The following is a 13,062-nucleotide window of genomic DNA, read 5'->3' on the forward strand; positions in this document are numbered from 1 at the left end:
TTTTGTTGTGTTGATGGGGAAGTGAAGAAACTCTGTTATCATTGAGGAGTAGCAATTCACTGGGGTGTAAGCATGAAACTGTCTGACTGCTCCCAGCTTCTTGTTGTGGGCTCCCTTGATGTCTTAGTGATGTCTCCATTCAATTCCATAACTTCCCAGTCCCATTTCTATATGCCCCATTCCATTCCTTTTTTTTTTTTTTTTTGAGACTGAGTCTTGCTCCATCACCCAGGCTGGTGTGCAGTGGCACTATCTTGACTCATTGCAACCTCTGCCTCCCAGTTTCAAGCAATTCTTGTGCCTCAGCCTCCCGAGTAGCTGGGATTACAGGCATGCACCACCATGCCTAGCTAATTTTGTGTATTTTAATAGTGACAGCGTTTCACCACGTTACCCAGGCTGGTCTCAAACCCCTGAGCTCAGGTAATCTACCCGCCTTGGCCTCCCTAGGATTATAGGCATGAGTTACTATACCTGTCATCCCATTCATTTTGAAAATTCAATCACAAAAAAAAAAAAAAAAATGTCAACAGCAGAGACTTCCCAGCTCTCTGCTCTCCTGCCCCACTGTCCCAGTACCAGCCAGTCCAGCAAGGGCAAAGATGGGAGCTATATCTATCTGCTCTGACATACCCATCTTCTCCTCCTTTCTCAGAGAGGACCACCCTCGGTTTGGAAGACAGAATGAGAGGCAGGATGGTTTTACTCGACTCCTCTAGATGAGGGGTGAAGGGGGTGGGCAATGGGTGCTCTCACTGAGGTTGCTGCTGCCTCTGTAACTCATCTGAACTTCTTCCCCCTCCATAGCTGCCAATGTTGTTGTGGCTCCCTGGGGACACATGTCCTGGCACACAGTCTCTTGACGTGGGATTTCTAGCTCAGCCTGTTCTCCCCTCAGCCCAGGCTGCTCCTCACTCAAGTGATCTTCTTGTCCAACACTCTCTTGGATGTGGTACTGGCAAGATAGCTCAAGCCCACTGCTTTGTCGACTTCCACTTATGGGAGACTCTATTTTTGCAGCACAAATGGTGGAAATGCAGTCTGGAGCCTCATTAACAGTGTGAATTAGAGCACTTCGTAGAACACTAGGGGAACAAAAGAAAACAATCTATCATTAACTCAAAAGGAATGCACCACTCTTGAAAGCATTGCAATTACATGCTGAGGCATGGAGAGGATAGAGCAAGCTCCCAAACCATCTCCTAATTCCAAATATTAATTTAATGCCCTGAACATAGATGGAGACCACATTCGATGCTTTAACTGATAGGAACAGACACTACGTTTGTTTTTTGCCAAAAGGCAGAGAAGGTGTCTACTTACACCACACCCCTCCCATTTCACAGTTGAGGTGGAGGCAGACACCCCAGCTCCCTACAGCTCTCCAGTGTTCTGAAACTTTCACTGATATTGCTCTGTTTCCTTGGTGTAATGCTCCCAAGGAAACATCTTTCTCACTGAAAATAATCAGTCTCAGTATCTTCTTCCTGAGGCCTGACCTAAACATCTCTTTTGTGTGCTCACACTCATAAACCTAAGTGGACTGCTTCATCCTCCCAGCTCCCATTTTTCTGGATCCCTTTGGAAGTCAATGGACAACTCTGGGAATCATGTCAACAAACTTTTTTTTAAACTTTTTATTACGGGCTGTGTACCGTGGCTCATGCCTATAATCCCAGCACTTTGGGAGGCCAAAGTCAGTGGATCATTTGAGATCAGGGGTTCAAGACCAGCTTGGCCAACATGATGAAACCTCATCTTTACTAAAAATACAAAAATTAGCCAGGCACGGTGGCACACGCCTGTAATCCTAGCTATTCAGGAGAATCGCTTGAACCTGGGAAGCGGAGGTTACAGTGAGCCAAGATCGCACCACTGCACTCAAGCCTGTGTGACAGAGCAAGACTCTGTCTCAAAAAAAAAAAAAGTTTTTAATATGGAAATTTCTAAGTATCTATGAAAGTAGGGAGAATAGTATGATAAACTGACATGTGCTTACCTACATGGCTCAGCAGTTGACAACTCACGGCCAACCTTGTTTCAAATATTCCTTCACTTACTCTCCCTTTCCCCTGAAACATGTATCCAAAATATAGGAGTTCTTTTGTTCTTCTAATTTTTAAAATAGAGATGAGGTCTCACTATGTTGTCCAGGCTGTACTCAAGCTCCTGGACTCAAGCAATCCTCCTGCCTCGGCCTCCCAAAGTGCTGGGATTACAGGCATGAATGGCCTCTTTTTGTTCTTTTAAACCTAACTGCAATACCATCCACACACCTAAAAAATTAATAGCAATTTCTTAATTATCATAAAAAATATCTAGTATGTACTCAAATTTCTTCAATTGTCCCGCAAGCCAAGATCCTAAAAAGGTTTACGTGTTGTATTTGAAACATTACTTATATGAGTCAGAGTATGTTATGCTGTTATGTTTAGCAGACAATGTTAAAATTGGAGTGGCTTACAACAACCCAGATTTATTTCCTGTTCACATGAGTTTCCATTGTGAGTCAGCCCTGCATCTTCTTCACTCCTGGCTACGGGCTAAAGAAACAGGCTGTGTTTGGGATATGCCCAGTTCCTGGCAGATGGAAATGAGGAATGGTTGAAACACCCAATGACTTTTAAAGCCACATCTGCTCACATTTCACTGGTCAAAGCAAAGCACATGGCCAAAGCTGGTGTCAGTGGAGAGATGGGAAGTATAATTTTCCCACAGGAGACAGCATCTGTCATTGGGAATAATACAACCTATCGTACTTCCTAAGTGTCTTTTAATTTGTAGGTTCCCCTCCTCATCTTGCTTTTTCAATTTATTGGTTGAAGAAAATGAGTAATTTGCGCTATAGAATTTCCTATATTCCCTGCAATGTGTTTGTTTAACATGTTCCTATGTCACTTCTAGTTCTTCTAAACTTGTAATTAAATCTAGAGGCATAATCAGACTCAGGAAAAAATTAAGACCTAAATAGAACTACTAGATCATTATATTACTGTGTGAAGTCATTCAAAAATCCAAATTTGGGGCTAATATTTGACCTTCCTAGATGGTCATGTGTGTTGTATCAGTTATATCTTGCTGTGTAACAAATTATCACCAAATTTGGTGGTTCAAACCAAAAATACTTATATATTATCTCATGGTTTCTGTGAATCAGGAATTCAGATAGAGCAGAGGGGCATAACTTATTTCTGCTTTATGATTTCTGGGATCTTCACTGGAAAACTCAAGGACTGGGAGACTCAGATCATCTGGAGGCTTGACTGAGACCAAAGGCTCTGTGTTAAGTGGCTCATTCGCTTCATTCACAAGTTGATGTTGGTAAATTGGTTCTTTTCCATGTGGGCCTACTCATCGTGCTGCTTGAGCATACTCACGTGGTGACTGACTTCCCACAGAGTGATTGATCCAGAAGACCAATGTTGAAGCAGTAATGTCCTTTATGACCCAGTTTGGGAACTTATCCACTGACACTTCTCTTGTTTGCAAAGTCAGCCCTTATCCAGTTTGTGGGAATAGTCTGCACAAAGGCATGAATACCGAAAGAGGAGGTACATTGGGGACCATCTTGGAGGCTGACTACTATATACATTAAGTGACTCTTGATGTTATAAAACAAAAAAGAAGGGACAATCTACATTGTGTTCTATGCAACAGTAGTTTACAGCATTTGAAATGTTGTGATCCAATAGAATTTCAGGGGAAAAACTTAGAAGTTCCTAAATGGAACTAGTAGATCTTTATTTTGGCATGTAAAAAGAGCAATGTGTTAATGCAACCGTCATTATTTTTTATCTTTTACAGGAGTCTTTTTCATATAGAAGGATATTATCTCAAAATGAAGAATCCTCATTTTGGATGTGGAACAGGAAGAACTCCTAAATTGCTTGTGAGGATGTACATGGAGAACCCACTTGGAAAATATTCTATAGTCCAGTTGAGGATGTACGTACTCTATCACTCAACATTTCTTTTTTTTTTTTTTTCTTTTTCTTTCGAGACGGGTCTCCTGTGGTGCTCAGGCTGCTCTCAAACTTCTGGCTCAAGCGAGCTTCCTGAAGAGCTGGGAATACAGGCACATGCCATTGTGCCCAGCTTTATCACCCAATATTTCTACTCCTAGCCATACATTTACCCTAAAGAAATGTATATACTCTTATACCAGGAGTCATGTACGAGCATGTTTAGAGTAGCATGCTAGTAATAGCCCCAGACTGGAACAAACCAAATGTCCATCAACAGTGGCAAAGACAGGTAAACCGATCTACATCCCTCAGTATCCATGGGGGATTGGTTTCAGGCCCCTGCAGATACCAAAATCCACAGAAGCTCAAGTTTCTTCTATAAACTGGTGTGGTGTTTGCATATAGCCTACATGTATCCTCCTGTATCAAGTATCTCTACATTATTTACAATACCTAATACAATGTAAATGCTATGTAAACACTATACCATGTTGTTTTTAAATTTGTATTGTTATTGTCATATTGGGTTTTTAAATATGTTTTTGATCCATGGTTGTCTATATTAGTGGATACAGAACCAGCAGATATGGAAGGCCAACTGTATATTCATACTATATACTTCCATTTGTATAAAGTCTCCAAACGAGCAATACAAGCAGATCTCATTTTACCGCATTTTGCTTTATTAGACTTTACAGATACTGCATTTTTTACAAATTGAAGATTTTTGGCAACCCTGGTGTCAGGCAAGCCTACTGGCACCATTTTCCAACAGCATGTGCTCACTTATGTCTCTATATTACATTTTGGTAATTCTCACAATATTTTGAACTTTTTCACGATTATTATATCTGTTTGGTGATCTGTGGTCAGCGATCATTGATGTTACCATGTCACTGCTTTGGTGCACCATGAACCGTATCTATAGAGGATAATGAACTTAATCCATAAAATGTTGTGTGTGTTCTGACTTCAACAATTCTTCCATCTTTCTCCCTCTTCTTGGACTTCCCCATTCTTTAAGACACAAAAATATTGAAATTAGGCCAATTAATAACTGTACAGTGACCTCTACGTGTTCAAGTGAAAGAAAGAGTCACACTTCTCTCACCTTAAATTAAAAGCTAGAGATCATTAAGCTTAGTGTGGAAGGCATATCAAAAGCCAAGACAGGCCAAAATCTAGACCTCTCGTGCCAAACACTTAGCCAAGTCAGGTATACAAACAGAAAGCTCTTGAAGGAAATGAGAAGTGCTACTTCATTGAGCATATCGATGATAAGAAAGCAAAACAGACTTATTGCTGAGATGGAGCAAGTTTGAGCGGTCTGGACAGAAGACCAAACCAGTCACAATATTCCCTTGAGCCAAAGCCTAATCCAGAGCAAGTCCCTAACTCACTTCAATTTTATGAAGGCTAAGAATGGTTAAAAAGCTGCAGATGAAAAATTTGAAGCTAGCAGAAGTTGGTTCATGAGGTTTAAAGAAATCCATCTCCATAACATAAAAATGCAAGGTGAAACAGCAAGGGCTGTTACAGAAACTGCAGCAAATTATCCAGTAGATCTAGCTAACATCGTTGATGAGGGTGCCTACACTAAATAACACATTCTCAGCGTGCATGAAACAGGCTTATATTGGAAGAAGATGCCATCTAGATCTTTCATAGGTAGAAAGGAAAATTCAATGATGCTTGGCTTCAAAGCTTCAAAGTACATGCTGAACCCTTTTGGTGGGGACCAATGCAGCTGGTGACTTTAAGTCAAAGCAAATAGTCATTTACCATTCTGAAAATCCTAGGGCCCTTAAGAATTATGCTTCACGGCCGGGCGCGGTGGCTCACGCCTGTAATCCCAGCACTTTGGGAGGCCGAGGCGGGTGGATCACGAGGTCAAGAGATCGAGACCATCCTGGTCAACATGGTGAAACCCCGTCTCTACTAAAAAATACAAAAAATTAGCTGGGCATGGTGGCGCATGCCTGTAATCCCAGCTACTCAGGAGGTTGAGGCAGGAGAATTGCCTGAACCCAGGAGGCGGAGGTTGCGGTGAGCCGAGATCGCGCCATTGCACTCCAGCCTGGGCAACAAGAGCGAAACTCCGTCTCAAAAAAAAAAAAGAATTATGCTTCACAGACTCTGCCTGTGCTCTCTAAATGGAACAACAAAGCCTGGATGACAGCACATCTATTTATAGCATGGTTACCAATTTTTTTTTTTTTTTAAGACAGAGTTTCGCTTTTGCCACCCAGGCTGGAGTCCAATGGCATGATCTCGGCTCACTGCAACCTCCACCTCCTGGGTTCAAGTGATTCTCTTGCCTCAGCCTCCTGAGTAACTGGAATTACAGGTATGTGCCCTCATGCCTGGATAATTTTGTGTTTTTAGTAGAGACAGGGTTTCACCATACCAGTCAGGCTAGTTTCAAACTCCTGACAGGTGATCCACCTGCCTCAGCCTCCCAAAGTGCTGGGATTATAGGTGTGAGCCACTACACCTCACAAGTTACCAAATGTTTTAAGCCCTCTGTTGAGACCTACTACTTAAAAAAAAGGATTTCTTTCAAAATATTACTGCTTATTAACAATGTACCTTGTTAGCCAAGAGCTCTAATGGAGATGAAAAAGGAGATTAATATTGGTTTCATGTGTGCTAACACAACTTCCATTCTGTATCCCATGGATCAAGGAGTCACTTTACATTTCAAGGTTTATCATTTAAGAAATACATTTTGTGAGGCTATAGCTTCCATAGATAGTGATTCCTCTGATGGATCTGGGGGAAATAAATGGAAACCTTCTGAAAAAGATTCCCTGTTAAAAACATTTGTGATTCATGGGAGGAAGTCAAAATATCACCATTGGCAGGAATTTGGAAGAAGTTGATTCCAACCCTCATGGATCACCTTGAGGGATTCAAGATTCACAGGAGTAAGTAACTGCAGATGTAATGGAAATAGCAAGAACTAGAATTAGAAGTAGAGCCTGAAGATGTGACTGAATTGCTGTAATCTCATGATAAAACATGGACAGATTAAGAGTTGTTTCTTAAAGTGGTTTCCTGAGATAGAATCTACTCTTGGTGAAGATGCTGTGAATATTATTGAAATGACAGCAAAGAATCTAGAGTATTACATAAATTTAGTAAAGCAGCAGCCTGGTATGAGTGGATTGACCCCAATTTTGAAAGGTGTACTGTGGGTAAAATGCTATCAAACAGCATCACGTGCTATAGGGAAATCTGTCACGAAGCAAAGAATCCAGTAATGCAACAAACATCATTGTTGTCTTTCTTTTCCTTGAGACAGAGTCTCACTATGTTGCCCAGGCTAGTCTTGAAGCCCTGGGCTCAAGCAATCCTCCAGCCTCAGCCTCCCAAAGTGCTGGAATTACAGACATGAGACACTGTGCCAAACCCATTATTGTCTTCTTTCTTTCTTTTTTTTTTTTTGAGATGGAGTTTTTTTTTGCTTTTTGTTGCCCAGACTGGAGTGCAATGGTGTGATCTTGGCTCACTGCAACCTCTGCCTTCTGGGTTCAAACCATTCTCCTGCCTCAGCCTCCCAAGTAGCTGGGATTACAGGCGTGTGCCACCACACCAACTAATTTTGTGTATTTAGTTGAGACAGGATTTTACCATGTTGGTCAGGCTGTCTCGAACTCCTGACCTCAGGTCTTCCACCTGCCTTGGCCTCCCAAAGTGCTGGGATTACAGGTGTGACCCATCACTCCCAGCCTGTTGTCTTATTTCTTAAAATTTCCACAGCCCAGCCTGGGCAACATGGTGAAACACCCTCTCTATAAAAAGTACTAAAAATTAGCCAGGCATGGTGCTATGTGCCTGTAGTCCCAGCTACCCAAAAGCCTGAGGTGGGAGGATCACTTGAGCTCAGGGGGTCAAAGCTGCAGTGAGCTGAGATCACACCACTGCACTCCAGTGGTATGCAGTAATACCCTGTCTCAAAAAAAAAAAAAAAAAAAGAAAGAATTTTTTTTCACAGCCACTTCAACCTTTAGCAACCACCACTTTGATCAGACAGCAGACATCACTGTTGTGACAAGACCCTCCACCAGCAAAAAGATTAAGAGTCACTAAAATTTCTGATGATGGTTTATGGTTTTTAGCAATAAAGTATCTTTAAGTTATGGTATTTTTAAATTATGGTATGGTATGGATTTTTTTAGACATAATGCTATCGCACACTTAAACTGTAGTGTAGACATAACTTTTATGTGCATTGGAAAACCAAAACATTTGTGTGACTTGCTTTATTATGATATTTATTGCAGCGGTTTGGAACCAAATCCATAATATCTTCAAGGATAACTGCACTAAAGTCTACTGCTTTGAGTTTTTTGTTTGTTTGTTTGTTTTAATTTAGAGATAGGATCTTGCTATGTTACCCAGGCTGGACTTAAATTCCTGGGACCAGGCAATCTTTCCACCTCAGACTCCTGGTAGCTGGGACTATAGGTGTGTACCACCGCAGCTGGCTAATAGCTCATTTTAGTACTGGACACCTAGCAGCATCCTGTTACACTACTGTTGATAGACCATCTGTTATATTCCAGAGACTTTACCACTTGTTTCACATACATTGTTCAGTGTTTTATAATTTCTTTTTTGAGACAGAGTCTCACTCTGTCACCCAGGCTGGAGTGCAGTGGTACAATCTCAGCTCACTGCAACCTCTGCCTCCCAGGTTCAAGTAATTCTCCTGCCTCAGCCTCCTGAGTAGCTGGGATTACAGGCACACACCACCATGCCTGGCTAATCTTTGCATTTTTAGTAGAGACGCGGTTTCATTATATTGGCCAGGCTGGTCTCAAACTCCTGACCTCAGGTGATCTGCCTGCCTCGCCCTTCCGAAGTGCTAGGATTACAGGCTTGAGCCACTGCTCCCAGCCAGTGTTTTATAATTTGTAATATTTTATTTCATTCTTACAACAGGCTGGGCATGGTGGCTTATGCCTGTAATCCTGACATTTTAGGAGGCCAAGGTGAGAGGATCCCTTGAGCTCAGAAGTTTAACACTAGCCTGGGCAACAAAGCAAGACCTCATCACTACAAAAAAAAAAAAAAAAAAAAAAAAGATTAGCCAGCCATAGCGACACACACCTGTAGTCCCAGCTACTTGGGGGGCTAAGGTGGGAGCATTGCTCGAGCCCAGGAGTTTAAGGCTGCAGTGAGCTACAATCATGCTATTGCATTCCAGCTTGGGCAACAGAATGAGACCCTACCTCTTAAAAAAAAATACATAAATAAAATAATAAAAACAAAAAATAGAGTCATTCTCATAACAATCCAATGAAATAGATGAGAGACATTTAGTTATTTCCACAGGCCATTGAGGCTCCTAAGGTTGTATCCTGCCTGAAGTAATTGTTAAGGCTCGCCACACCTTGCCACACCCACAGCCACTTGGCAGTTAGGTAGGTAGCCCTGAATGGTCCTCAGACAGGGTTTGCTTTGATGGTATCTCCTGGTCCCTTCCCTACTCCACAGCTGATTTTGCCAGAGGTGGTACCTGACTCAAGGGCAGCCAAGCTACAAGGCTGAGGTATGTGAGATTACCTGGAGCAAAAGCTCTGCCCAAACAGGAATGATGGTGATTAGGTACATAATTAGATTATCTAGAAAATATTTTGTGGGAAATACAGTGAGGATGTTGCCATTAGTAGGAAAAACTGAAAGCTACCAGAGATGAGAAAATCGTTGTTGTCTGCTTTGCTTTACTATAATAGGATACCTCAGACTGTGTCATTCACAAAGAACAGAAATCTAGGCAAGGCACGGTGGCTCACACCTGTAATCCCAGGACTTTGGGAGGCCGAGACAGGTGGATCATTTGAGGTCAGCCTGGCCAACATGGCAAAACCCTGTCTCTACAAAAAAATACAATAATTAGCTGGGCATGATGGCACCCATCTGTAATTCCAGATGGGCTGAGGCATGAGGATTGTTTGAACTCAGGAGGCAGAGGTTGCAGTGAGCTGAGATTGCATGACTGCATTCCAGCCTGGGCGACAGAGTGACACTGTGTCTCAATTAAAAAAAGAAAGAAATTTATTTCTTGCAATTCCGGAGGCTGGGAAGTTCAAGGTTGAGGACTCTGCATCTGGTGAGATCTTTCTTGCTCTGTCCTCCCATGTTGGAAGGCAGAAGGGCAAGAGAGCATGAGAAAGCCAGAAAGGAAGGAAGCCAGATTTATCTTTTTATCAGGAACCTACTCTCAAGATAACCTAAACCACTGCTACAATAACAACATTAATCCATTCATGAGGGCTCTGCCTCGTGACCTAATTACCTCTTATAGGTTCCACCTCTCAACACCATTGCACTGGGAATTTAAGTTTCCAACACATGAACAGATTAAGAATTGCTTCTTAAAGTGGTTTCTTGAAATAGAATTTACTGCTATGGCTTGGATGTGGGCGACACATTCAAACCATAGCAGTTGTACACATATACTATAAGGCAACAGGAATCATCCATAAACAGGGAGTATGAGTAAGAGTAAGGTAACTATAGAAAACATATGTACTGTGTACAAATAGAAAGCAAGATATTAAAATGGCATTGGCAGGAGCACTGAAGCAGAGATTTCAGGGGACAAGTTCTCATAATGGTGGGGGAACAGCACTCCTGCTGCTGAGTGGGCTTAGTCCAGCCTCCTCTTATTTTTTGTTTTGAGATGGAGTCTTGCTCTATCACCCAGGCTGAAGTGCAATGGCGCGATCTTGGCTCACTGCAACCTTGGCCTCCTGGGTTCAAGCAATTGTCCTGCTTCAGCCTCCCAAGTAGCTAGGATTACAGGCACCCACCACCACGCTGGCTAATGTTTGTATTTTTAGTAGAGAGGGGATTTCATCATGTCGTTTAGGCTGGTCTTGAACTCCTGACGTCAGGTGATCCACCTGCCTCGCCCTCCCAAAGTGCTGGGATTACAGGCATGAGCCACCACACCTGACTATCCTCTGATTTTTTAAAAAAAGTTTCAGGGCCGGGCGCGGTGGCTCACGCCTGTAATCCCAGCACTTTGGGAGGCCGAGGCGGGTGGATCATGAGGTCAAGAGATCAAGACCATCCTGGTCAACATGGTGAAACCCCATCTCTACTAAAACTACAAAAAATTAGCTGGGCATGGTGGCGCTTGCCTGTAATCCCAGCTACTCTCAGGAGGCCGAGGCAGGAGAATTGCCTGAACCCAGGAGGCGGAGGTTGCCGTGAGCCGAGATCGCGCCATTGCACTCCAGCCTGGGTAACATGAGTGAAACTCTGTCAAAAAAAAAAGGAAAAAAAAAAAAAAAGAAAGAACAGGAAAAAAAATGGAGTGAAAAAAATAATGGAAGAAAAATTTCTACCACCAGTTGCTGTAAATCTTCAAAAGTTAAGTCCCACTGAGTGCTCAGTGCCACAAATCAAATAAATGAACAACAATAAAGCCATGGCATACCTTCATATAAGCCCAGAACATTAGGAAAAAAGAAAAAAAATCCTAAAAGCTTTGAGAAAGTAAAAACAGGTGACACACAAAGGAGTAGGTAGCAGAATGGCATTGGACTTTTGCACTCATTTTCTAAGAGTTTTGTAAAACAATTACAAATATTTATAAGACACACATGTGTTACACACATATGTAATACATGTATTCATATGTATATCATACATATTTGTATGTACATAGAAAAAGGTCTAGAAAGTTACGTACCAAAATATTAATAGTGGTTACCTTTAAGGAATAGCAGTACTATGGTGGTTTTTTTTTTTTTTTTAAGAGCTAGGGGGTTTCTCTGTGTTGCTCAGGGTGGTCTCAAACTCCTGGCCTCAAGCAATCCACCTGCCTTGGACTCCCAAAGGGCTGAGATTATAGGCATGAGCCACTGTGCCCAGCCCCATTATAGTCATTTTAAAATATGTCCACAATACATTACTATTCCTCTCTCCAAAAGGTGGGGCTTGATTTCACTTCCCTAAATGTGGACTAGACTGAGTGGTGTGTATGTGTGTTTATTAGATTCAACCATAAAAGTCATTTGGCCTCTTTCTTGCTCTATCTTTTGGACTGCTCACCTTGGGGAATGCTATCTTCTACATTATGAAGACAGCCACACAGTGCTATGCGATGGCCCATGGGGTGAAGAAGTGAGGCATCCTGCCCACGCCCAGCATCGCTCACCAGGCTTGCTTTGGCAGTGGGTCTTGCAGCCCCAGTCAAACCTTCAGATGACTACATCCCTCACAAGCATCATGGCTGCAACCTGTGAGAGATGCTGGGCCATCTCTCAGCTAAGCCACCCTGGATTCCTGATCCACAGAAGCTATGTGAGCTATTAAGTTTCAGGAATAATTTGTTACATGGCAATATATAACTAAAATAAGTATAAGCAGGAGAAAGGTGAAGAAGAACATTTTACTTCTTTGATTTTTTTTTTTTTTTTTTTTTTTTTTTTGAGATAGAGTATTGCTCTGTTGCTCAGGCTGGAGTGCAGTGGCATGATTTCAGCTCATTGCAACCTCCGCGATTCTCCTCCTCAGCCTCCTCAGTCTCCTCAGTAACTAGGACTACAGGCACACGCCACCACGCTTGGCTAATTTTTGTATTTTTAGTAAAGATGGGGTTTCGCTATCTTGGTCAGGTGGGTCTCAAACTCCTGACCTCGTGATCTGTCTGCCTCTGCCTCCCAAAGTGCTGGGATTACAGGTGTGAGCCACCATACCTGGCCTAGATTTTTATAACCATATTCATTGTTTACATTTATATAATTGTTTAATTTTTATACATTTTAAAAGTTAAATTACAAAGCGTTTGTAATTTTAAAAACCAAGTGTTGTAATTTAACTTTTTAAAAGTTAAATTACAAAGTGTTTGTAATTTAACTTTTCAAAAAGGTAGGGGGCAGGCATGGTGGTTCATGTTTGTTATCCCAGCACTTTGGGAGGCCAAAGCAGGAAGAATTGCTTGCATCCAGGAGTTCAAGACCAGCTTGGGAACATAGCAAGACCCTGTCTTTACAAAAATAAAAAATTAGCTGGATGTGGTAGCAGTACACACCTATAATCCCAGCTACCTGGGAGGCTGAGGTAGGAGGATCACTTG

At 42.1% G+C, this 13,062-nt stretch overlaps 1 non-coding gene across 1 annotated transcript; it reads right to left on the reverse strand.

Annotated features, from left to right (window-relative positions):
• Window positions 1-1,123: 1,123 nt before the first annotated feature.
• Window positions 1,124-1,315, reverse strand: LOC116557160. The gene has a single exon (XR_004271378.1). It is a non-coding gene; the product is annotated as a U2 spliceosomal RNA (small nuclear RNA).
• Between the last annotated feature and the right edge of the window lie 11,747 nt (window positions 1,316-13,062).

Source organism: Sapajus apella, unplaced genomic scaffold (assembly GCF_009761245.1).
Source record: "Sapajus apella isolate SASKATOON/1434 unplaced genomic scaffold, GSC_monkey_1.0 scaffold18, whole genome shotgun sequence".
NCBI lineage: Eukaryota > Metazoa > Chordata > Mammalia > Primates > Cebidae > Sapajus > Sapajus apella.